The 11,788-nt window shown below is 32.1% G+C and overlaps 1 pseudogene; it reads left to right on the top strand.

The window, feature by feature from the left end:
• The first annotated feature begins 4,280 nt into the window (after window positions 1-4,280).
• The window catches only part of LOC113782157, a 21,372-nt pseudogene continuing 13,864 nt past the window's right edge, over window positions 4,281-11,788 (top strand).

Raw genomic sequence — 11,788 nt, 5'->3', positions numbered from 1 at the left:
TATGGTCCTGCCTGTCCCTCGCCCCCCCCCCCCCCCCCCAACAAACAACAGCCCATGCTTTGGACTCTAGCTTTGTTTCAGTAGTGACACTGACATGTCCTAGCACAATCTTCATCTGCTTAAGCGGATTCTGCCTCACCCAAATTTAATCTATAATGTGTGTGGGGTTCTTTGTAGCTTTAGCTGCGTATGCTGACTACGTTGGCCTTAGCTGCCTAAAGGTTTTAGAATATGGAAATATTGTCTGCATTCGAGAATTTCATGGTAGGAGAAAGATACTTCTTGATAAAGTAACTCAGAAAGGAAAAGGAAAAGATACATTTGCTTTGTAAGATGCAGTTTCATATGAGCGAAAAATATAGGATGATTTTGGTCCAAGAAAAAAAAAAAGAGAAAACCAAAAAAGAAGCTCCTACGATTAAGTTATTAACCAAATTAACAGGTTCCAAATCAGGAAATTTAGCTATGTGCAGTTCACTTGCATCTGAACAGTTTGTTTCTAAATTTAATCCTTAACTAATCATTTGAGTTTTGCTGTTAAAACAGCCAGAAAAGAACTGAGCATACAAAAAATAAAATATAGCATTTACGATTGGAGCATTGGTAACATGCATGGACATACAATTCTACCGACACGAGATTCTAAGCAACCAAGTATAAAGTTGCACGTTATTTCTATTAGAACCCAATTTTCAATTTAAGTTAATCTTTCAATTTGGCAATCATCCCTCGTCGTACTACTATAGCTGCAGTATTCAAACAACTAATCTATCAAACCTTTTCTTACATAGCAGCAATAAAATAAAGGGTTAATCACATTTTATCCCCTTCAAGAATATCCCATTTCTCAGTTTACCCCCCAACCTTTAATTTTGCTCACTTAACCCCCTTTAGGACAAAATTGCCCTTGCATTATTTTGACTTTTCATTTACCTTGTTTTCCTTTCTTTTATTTCTTTTTCTCTTTGTTCTTTATTTAATTCTTCCTCTTTCCCACAAAAATCTTCACCTTAATGATTGAAATTAAAAAAGAGGAATTACAGAGATCTATCTTCTTCTTAAATGATCAAAAAAATATTCAAACCACTTTCCTAAAATACAATTTTTTTAGCCTTTCAATTCTTTTAATTTTGGGTTTTCATCTTTCCTTTCTAGTTTCTCATTTTATTCTCAAGAAAATATCATAAGATGAAATTGTTTTCCTTTCTTTTATTTCTTTTTCTCTTTCTTCTCTCTATCATCCTTCCCAATAGAAAATTCGATTTCCACGAAAATTTTTGTTTTGAGTTTGTAATTGCATATTTCTGGGCGAAGGTTTAAAAGACATCAAAAACTAATTTTGATTTTTTGTATGATGCCACGTGTCACAAATTTCAATTGATAATTATTAATCAGGTCACAATTTCATCTTAAGATATTTTCTTGGGAATAAAATGAGAAACTAGAAAGGAAAGAGGAAAACTCAAAATTAAAAGAATTGAAAGGCTAAAAAAAATTGTATTTTAGGAAAGTGATTTGAATTTTTTTTAATCATTTAAGGAAAAGATAGATCTCTGCAATTTTTCTTTTTTAATTTCAATCATTAAGGTGAAAATTTTTGTGGGAAAGAGAAAGAATTAAATAAAGAAGAAAGAGAAAAAGAAATAAAAGAAAGGAAAATAAGGTAAATGAAAAGTCAAAATAATGCAAGGGCAATTTTGTCCTAAAGGGGGTTAAGTGAACAAAATTAAAGGTTAGGGGGTAAACTGAGAAATGGGGTATTCTTTAATGGGATAAAATGTGATTAACCCTAAAATAAACGCAGACCTTGGCACAAATCCTTTTCCCCAAACTAGTTTTGCCCAAGTCATCTTCTTTCTTGCGCCACTAAGAAGCTTCATGGCAGTTTTTGTATGGAATACACCAGATAAACATTTCTCCCACACAATTTGATCCTCAAACCCCACCAAAGGTTGAAAACACGCAGGTATAGCTTCCTTAAGCCTCCTCAGTTCAGCTGTTTCTTTCCTGCCAACAGGCCATCTCCACTTACCATCCACTTTTAATTTCTGATACAGAAGCATTTGGTTTGCATCCAAAACTGTAAAGTAAGTTGCCTATTAATTGTTTATATAATGGCCCAAGGGGATGCCATGTATCAAACCAGAAATTGGTGTTAGTCCCATTCCCCATAATATGTCTAATAAAAGGTTGAGCCAAATCTTTAATCTGCAAAATTTTCCTCCAAACCTTCACAGACCATAAAAATTTGTTCCTTAACGCCCAAACAGTTATATGTGCATAGAAGTATTTTGATTTTTTTTCCAAGACAATAAATGAACTGATTTTATATTTAAAACCTTCAACAACTTTTTCGCTATCAACCACAAGACTTGACCATAATTTTATCTAAATCGACACGCATAAGATTAACTTAAAGTAATGACTAGGAATTAATGAAAATAAATATCGAAAACTGTGGATGTACCATCACCTATAGGTTCGATGATATACAACCACCTAACAAAACAAAAGGTAAAATAATCAAAGCCCCTAACTTTTAGTGTAATTTGCACTTTTTCCTTAACGTTATCTTAATTTTTTGCACTTTGCCACTTCTGGTAATGGAATTACTAATTTTACCAGTACTTCCATCTTTCTACACGTTTAGCATTTCAAAGGGGTTAGAATAGTTGGCTTGCGGTTCTAATACTTTCAATTATTGTCGAGGCCTCAACCAATAAGGTACTATCTGTTCATGCCTCTGATGTATACGAGTCATTTTAGAAGCAAAACAACTCCTAGAATAAAGCCAACCTATGGGTAATAATGTCAAAACCAATCCATTTATAGTTGAAGTGCAAAATTCCAAACGACATATTAATTGTATATACGCAGTCTGGGAAAAGTCTCAAATTGGGTGAAGATTCTCTACTATTGATAGAGCAATTGCAATTGATGGTTTAAATAGTTTTAGTACGGACGTTCGCTAGATGAGATTGATTATGAGACACAATTTTTAATAAGTGATAAAACTTGCTGTATTATTAGGTACGTTGTTAATATTTGTATTTCATTGTCTTAATGGTTAAATATTTGTGTGTTAGTAGTTACATTTTGTAGTACAATTGACACTGATATTTTGTGACAGGCTGGGCACTGATGTGCTTTCTTTAGGCTGGTGTTGTCTACTTTAATAATGAACAATCGCAAGCTCATCCGCGTAGCAAAGTATGTGGATCCTATTTTGTAACTCATCAATTTTTGGAGATGGACTAATCCAATTTTGATACAAATTGATAAAGGAATACATCACTCCAGAGACGTTCCATGAAGACTTTAAGTTGTCGCCATGTTATCAACAATTTTGTAGAAACATTTATAACCGTAGCTGGTGCTTTCTCTGAGATTACTTTTTCAGATGACCAATACCAAAGAAATTCCATTTAGTTGTACTAAACAAGCTTATTATTCAAGTGTCACTGATATTGAAAGTAAACGATAAGCTCTTTTTCAGTTGAGAGAAAACTCGATAAACAAAATCAAATCGTCAGCCAATGATTCGTACTAGCCTTGTCGTAAAACAAATCAGAAATTTGTGTGCATTTATTTATGAATTAATCTTTTTTATACATATATATATGTATGTATATATGTATGTATGATGTATGTATGTGTGTGTGTATGTGGATTGTGTTTTGCATAATTCATGAAAGGAGTTAGCCATGACAAAAATACTGACCTTGTCATAAAACAAATCAGAAAATTTACTTTATATATATATATATATATATTTATGTGGAGACGTACATTTTTCAACCTAAACCTCTCAATGAGCCTTCAGCTCCCCATTTGTTTTTCTCAGATTTTAATTTATTTCATTGATTAAAATATCATTAATGCTTTTTGTTTGGGTTAAATCTAAAAATATTGTTTTATTAGTTAAGTTTAGTTTCTAAAAGTAGAATATTCCAAATGTGACATATCAAAAATAGGAAAGAGTGCCAATAATTGTGAAATCTAAATTTCATTTTTTAATTAATCTTACCAAAGTAGCATATGATCAGGTTTGAAGTTGGCTAATTTACCAAAAATTAGAATATACAATTAAACGTTATGAACATAATATTAAGGAAAATTTCCAAAATTCCTTTAGTCTTTTATTAACCTTAACAAAAGTAAGTATGTTTGTCCAAGAACTATAACATGTCACTAAGGAAACATCTTTCGAATATCTAAGTATATAAAGTGTGATTTGAATCTGTGGTGCTAAAATTTTGTGTCATCTTTTACATATGGAATCTGGTATGATAAATTTGGGAAGCTCTCTAAAAGTACCCTATGTTCAGGAGTTGGCTAAGGAGAAATTTGCATCAGTTCCACCCCGATACATACGACCTGATCCAACCAAACTTCATGGGGTCTTTATTGTATAATGATTGTTTCCAACCAAACCCCGATACATAATTATCTTTCCTTTACTTGATATTATGAGTATTTAGTGTAAATTAAATAATAGTATAATGATTGTTTTCCAAGTCATGAGGAATTAAATTCGACAAAAGTGCATATATTGTTTCACCTCTTGAATCATTGTAGTTGATTATGTGTGGATTACTTGAGGACAAGCAATGATTTAAGTGTGGGGGAATTTGATAAGTGACTAATTTACGTAATAATTGTATGATATTTCATATTATTTTTAGTCACTTTAGTTACATTATTGGAAGAAAATGAATCATTTTGGCTATAATTGGTGAAAAATGCTTTTAAGTGATTAAATGAGGTTTTTATCACTTTTTATTGGGATTTTGTGCATTTTGACCGTTTTGACACATTTTCGTATTTTGGCTATAACTTGAGCTACAGTGATCGGATTAAGATGATTCTTGAACTAATTTAAAGATAAAAGATAGATCTACAACTTTGGTGGACATCTGAATCCAGTTTGAAGGTTTTCCAAGTCAAAAAGCCGAAGTACATTAGCCAATTTTATTTGGTCGAAACTGAAATAGGGCAATGAGCAGGCAAGAGTATTTCGGTCATTTCTCAGCCTAAACAGATCCAAATGAGGTGATTCTTGTGCATTGAAAAGCTAACTCAAAGGGCTACAAGTTTCATGTTTTGGTCAAGAGCTAAATCAGCTTTTATCATCAAGATAAGTTCAGTGGAAGTTGATGCAAAATCGGAGCAGAGCTGGAAATTGAACCAGAAGTGACCAAATGGTCACTGTAGCAATCCGGCCGGATTTGTGACCGGATTATGGTCAGAAAAGGCTGCTATGTACGCGTAAAACTCAATTTCACCTCCACCAACTCACATGTGATGCTAGACATGTGAGAAACATTCCCAGCTATAAAAGGAAGGTGGAGGCCTCATTTCTCGAAAAACTTTCATCATAAAATAGCCAAGATTGCAAGATTGAAGGGGGAGAGAGAGAAGACATACGGGAGAAGCTTGAAGTTGCAGAAATGTAGCTCTTTTCATCTTCCTAGTGTTAGTTTAGCTTAGTATAGAGTAAGATAGTTCATCCATTCTTGTTATTAGCTAGATGAAGAAGAAGATGGAGGATGAAGAAGGCAAGGAAGAAAGCTCATGTGACAAGGGTTGTATTCCTTCCAAATCTTTATCTTTTGTAGTTGATTCCAAGTTTAGTTAATATAAAAGTTCTGGATTTTGTGTTTATTATGTATCTCTAAAGTTTTTATTAGGTACGTTGTTAATATTTGTATTTCATTGTCTTAATGGTTATATATTTGTGTGTTAGTAGTCACATTTTGTAGTACAATTGACACTGATATTTTGTGACTGGGTGGGCACTGATGTGCTCTCTTTAGGCTGGTGTTGTCTACTTTAATAATGAACAATCGCAAGCTCATCTGCGTAGCAATGTATGTGGATCCTATTTTGTAAGTCATCAATTTTTGGAGATGGACTAATCCAATTTTGATACAAATTGATAAAGGAAGACATCACTCCAGAGACGTTCCATGAAGACTTTAAGTTGTCGCCATGTTATCAACAATTTTGTAGAAACATTTATAACCGTAGCTGGTGCTTACTCTGAGATTACTTTTTCAGATGACCAATACCAAAGAAATTCCATTTAGTTGTACTAAACAAGCTTATTATTCAAGTGTCACTGATATTGAAAGTGAACGATAAACTTTTTTTCAGTTGAGAGAAAACTCGATAAACAAAATCAAATCGTTAGCCATGGTGGATTGTGTTGCGCATGATTCATGAAAGGAGTTAGCCATAACAAAATCACCAGCCTTGTCGTAAAACAAATCAGAAAATTTGTGTGTATTTATATATGAATTAATCTTTTCTATACATATATATGTATGTATATATGTATGTATGTATGCATGTATGTATGTGTGGGTGTATGTGGATTGTGTTTTGCATAATTCATGAAAGGAGTTAGCCATGACAAAAATACTGACCTTGTCATAAAATAAATCAGAAAATTTACTTTATATATATATATATATTTATGTGGAGACATACATTTTTCAACCTAAACCTCTCATTGAGCCTTCAACTCCCCATTTGTTTTTCTCAGATTTTAATTTATTTCATTGATCAAAATATCATTAATGCTTTTTGTTTGGGTTAAATCTAAAAATATTGTTTTATTAGTTAAGTTTAGTTTCTAAAAGTAGAATATTCCAAATGTGACATATCAAAAATAGGAAAGAGTGCCAATAATTGTGAAATCTAAATTTCATTTTTTTAATTAATCTTCCCAAAGTAGCATATGATCAGGTTTGAGGTTGGTTAATTTACCAAAAATTAGAATATACAATTAAACGTTATGAACATAATATTAAGGAAAATTTCCAAAATTCCTTTAGTCTTTTATTAACCTTAACAAAAGTAAGTATGTTTGTCCAAGAACTATAACATGTCACTAAGGAAATATCTTTCGAATATCTAAGTATACAAAGTGTGATTTGAATCTGTGGTGCTAAAATTTTGTGTCATCTTTTACATTATCTCTAAAAATTTCAAAATGTAAAACCAAATTTTAGTAAAATAACTTTTACAACTAAATATCAGTTATACTATTTACACATATGACACATATAAAGTGTGCCTTGATCACGAATTGATATCAATTGCAACTTCGAGCTACGTATATATATATAGGTAGAGATTTACACAAACCACAAACATGGAATCTGGTATGATAAATTTGGGAAGCTCTCTAAAAGTACCCTATCTTCAAGAGTTAGCTAAGGAGAAATTTGCATCAGTTCCACCCCGATACATACGACCTGATCCAACCAAACTTCATGGGGTCTCCACAGAGGAAATCCCAGTAATTGACATGCAAAGGTTGCTTTCTGATGAATCAGTGAATCCAGAGCTTGAAAAGTTGCATTTTGCCTGCAAAGAATGGGGCATCTTCCAGGTTTGTCATTTTGTATTTGTATATGCATATATTAGGTATTGTTGTTGACCTAATAATGGAGTCTGATTGTAATAGTATTTGCTCAAAATCTACTAGTCATTTCAATTTGGTTTTTACCACAACTTTAACTTACTTTCAAGGGAATAAAATAATTCTGAAATATTTATTATGTTAATAACTATGACTTTTCAGGACTGTAGGTAAATGATATATCTTGCCACAAGTTTTTTTTTTTCATATTGAAATGTTTCTTTTCTTGTAATTATCCAGAAATTTTATGTCAAAAGCGAGCATGCCTACCCTAATATATGAACTCATTTGGTTTTCTCTAGTAGTAGTACATAATGCATGACTAGAATGTAATAGGAGTGATCTCCTTTTCTTTCCTGCTTTTCCTGGGATCTTCTTTGAATTGTTATACAAGGACAATCATCTAATTTAAATGGATATACATGCCCGCTGTTAAAATGTAGAAGTGTTATAATAGTCAGCACCAAATAATTAGTGACTGTACAATTTGTCACCAGCTGATTAATCATGGAGTGAGCTCTTCATTAGTGGACAAACTGAAACTAGAGATGCAAAAGTTTTTCAATTTGACGATTGAAGAGAAGAAGAGATTTGCCCAGGAACCGGGCGATGTAGAAGGATATGGACAGGCCTTTGTTGTATCGGAGGAACAAAAACTTAACTGGGGTGACATGCTATTCATGGTCGCTCTGCCAAGTCACTTGAGAAAACCTCATTTACTTCCCAACCTTCCTCTTCCATTCAGGTACAAGAAAATTTGCACACACATTCATATCATTGTATTTAGGGTGCATTTGATAAAATTGAAGTATGAAAACTGAAATTTGAATCTATTAAATTATTGAATTATTAAGTATTAAATCAAATACGTTTGAGTGTATATCACATTCGATGATAAGTGAAAAGTTTATCATTTATTTTTTATAGCAAGTTTTGCCTAAAAAATTTAATGGCACTTAATTAATTCAGATGTTCAATTTTTGGTTATCAAATGTATCTGAATATATTAAGATCTAAATACATTAAGTTTAAATGATGAATTGTGTTGTCAAACACATGAGGACTATAGTAACATCACACACAGTATAACTTTTGAAAGTCATAAGCGTCTAAAATTCTCTACACTTGTCTAAAATTTTAAAATTTTGTGGGTGAAAATACTTAAAAGCTAGGGATAAGATGATCATAGACTAGTCATAGGGTAAGAAAAGAAGTGGTTAGTAGCAGTCTGTAACTTTGCAAATCACCGTACCTGTAATCTTTCTATTTTCTTTTACATAAATTGTCAACATCTTGATATATATAAAGAAACTGAAAGTCTAGAATCGAAATTGTAAAGAGATATAATGATGATTTTTATGATTTATAAACTGGATTTACAATAAGAGACATTATTTAAGTGTGGCGGTTTGATTCTTTCATGTATTTTAATTGATGGAAATATGAACATTTTGGTCCTTTATTATAGCACTGGTGGTTAATTTGGTTCTTTATATACTACCGCTTGCTAATTTATTCCTTATCTCCTCTGCTCCTTTATTTCTACAGTGGCAATGTCGATTATCTTTGTAATACCAACATTGCATGGAAGTTTATGAATTAAGGGTTGAAATTAGAGATTTGGGAAAATTAGGAGAGGGGAAATCGATAGATTACAAATACTGTATTGATTTTATTTTATGGAAATCAGGGATTAATTGGTAGACGGAAGTACGCAATAAATCTTCATCACTGAAATAAAGGACTTGAACTATATAATTCCCTTCTAATAAGCAAAGTAATAAAGGACTTGATGAGGTAATTAAGTACTTTGTCTTAAATCTTAAAGAACAGTAAATAAAGAAAGATGTAGATAATGGTTATGCAGCATCTTAATCACTGTTTGTGAATTTAGTTTTGTCGAAAAAAATAATAATATATGTCTCATTCAGTTGTTGAGGGGTAAAAAGGACGATAACCACTCAATTATTCTTTATTCTAGGTCACAATTTGTTTATAAAAAGTATTCCATTGATGACTAAAATGCTTTATTCAGAAAAAAAAAATTTTGATAATGCTGGTAGGTAGCCCGCCAGAACTAAACATATAATTGGTTAACAGAAAAAAGCTTTTACATATAATTGAAATCGAGGAGGCAGAGGCAATAATAAAGCCAAATGCTGTTACATGAAAAATTGTAGCAGAGAATATCCGAGTGTACGTAATATATATATATATTTTTTATTATGTAGATGCATTTATTTGGAAGTCATACTGTCTTAGGGGCCGATGTACGACATGAAACATCAAATGTTATTCCTTCAATAAAATTCCATGTGTAATGATCAAGACAGCTTATCAACCACTCCTTCAAAGAAAGAATAAAAAAAGACAAATTATAAAAAAAGGACAGCTTATCCACAAAGTGTCCTAAGGATTGAATATTTTTATCATTATCTCTCTTAAAGTCTCCACATGATAGGCCTTTTCTTCTTATTTTTTTACCTTGGAGTCATTCTTAATTGTTTTCTAACATTTCTCTTCTTTTAATCATATGGCTATTGGCCACCCAATGACTTAAAGTCTTGATGGAGTGGGAGGTTAAAGGTTCAAATCTTACCCAACATCACTTTACTACTATATGTGGTTTTCTCAAATCCATAAGGGTGCGTACGTTTGATTCAATGGTGATTCAATTCCCGTTGATTTTTCAATGGATTCAGTTGAGCCTTCCCCTAAAATAGATTAGAGTAGAAATAGTTTGATCCGATGGTGATTCAATCCCCGTCGGTTCCCCAATAGATTCAGTTGGGTCTCCTCCTAGAATAGGTTAGAGTATGAATAGTGTAGATCATGACGATTGACGAAAAATAAATTATATCATCTCTCTCTCTTTCTCTCTCTCATACAGGAAAATATATCCTCTCTTGCTTTTCTTAAAGGGACAATTTCAGAAACCTCTCCTCAAGTTTCTGATAATTTCATTGAGCTCCCTCAAGGTTATAAAAATAACATTTACCTCCTTTGCCCACATAAAATAATAATATTAGTTTTAACATTTTAATAAAACTCTCTTGTTAGATATACTTTTACAAAGAATGGTATTAATAATTATTTTTCTTTTCTTTTTCTATTCTTATTCCCCCTTTTTATATTTTTGCTAATAAAACCATAAAATATAAACATTAACAGCATAAATGTTTTACTAGTGACATTTTTTATGACTTTGAATGTGATCTAATTTTTACTTGCTGATTGTTTTTGGTACCAAAAGCAACATTAACTCAAAAAAAAAGCCCAAAATTGCTACCAAGCTATGATAGTTCCACCGATCCAAAATTCTACAAACTTTAAAAGAATTATGACGGTATTTTCTTTTTCAAATTAAAAAATACATACCCTGGTAAATCACCATTTAAAGTAGTTCATCATAGTGATAGAACTATTGTCATCTTTGCTTATCAAATAATAAATATGGTGTTAAATACTTCACACTCTTTTTGTATATTTGTGTTAAATATATTATGATTGTTCTGGAAAGTAATTCAAATGTTATAAGTTGAGGGTATTTTAGGATATTCATTAAAAAATTTGACCGAGTCTAAGGTTTGGTTACCAAAAGTGTCAATTTAGGGGAGGTAGGTGTAATTTTTGAAACCTTAAAGGAGCTCAATGAAATTGTTAAAAAACTTAGGGAAGGTTTATGAAATTATCCCTTTCTTAAATCTTACCTTCTTAATTGTCTTTATGAGGAAAATTAATAAGCCACAGGTTGGGGACACGGAGGATAATTGTTCATCCTCATTGATTGCATCCCTTCTTGAAAAAGCATTGTCATATCTTCAAGCTTCATTCTTAATGCTTTTGTCATTTGCTCAAGGACCTTGATGGCAAGGATTTTCAATTCCCTTGAGTACTAGTCTAGAGTTTCTCTACAATGTTAAAAAAAAGGTAAATAAAAAGTAAAGAATATCCAATATATAATAACAATGCACAATGCATAATTGAAAATCCTTGCCATCAAGGTCCTTGAGCAAATGACAAAAGCATTAGGAATGAAGCTTGAAGATATGACAATGCTTTTTCAAGAAGGGATGCAATCAATCAGGATGAACAATTATCCACCGTGTGTCCCCAACCTGAGCGAGTGATGGGCTTTTGCCCCCACTCTGATGCTGGTGGGCTTACCATAGTGCTTCAAGTCAATGAAGTGGAAGGCCTCCAAATAAAAAAGGCTTGGGTTCCTGTTGTGCCACTTCCTAATGCATTCATAGTCAATGTTGGAGACATTTTAGAGGTAATCATGCTCAAAATCCTTTCTCCCAAGATGCAATGTGAATATGAACAATCTCTTCAAATTGCTTTTCTGTTTATATAATT

The sequence above is a fragment of the Coffea eugenioides genome, chromosome 9 (assembly GCF_003713205.1).
Source record: "Coffea eugenioides isolate CCC68of chromosome 9, Ceug_1.0, whole genome shotgun sequence".
NCBI lineage: Eukaryota > Viridiplantae > Streptophyta > Magnoliopsida > Gentianales > Rubiaceae > Coffea > Coffea eugenioides.
This window is presented reverse-complemented; position numbering and strand designations above follow the sequence as displayed.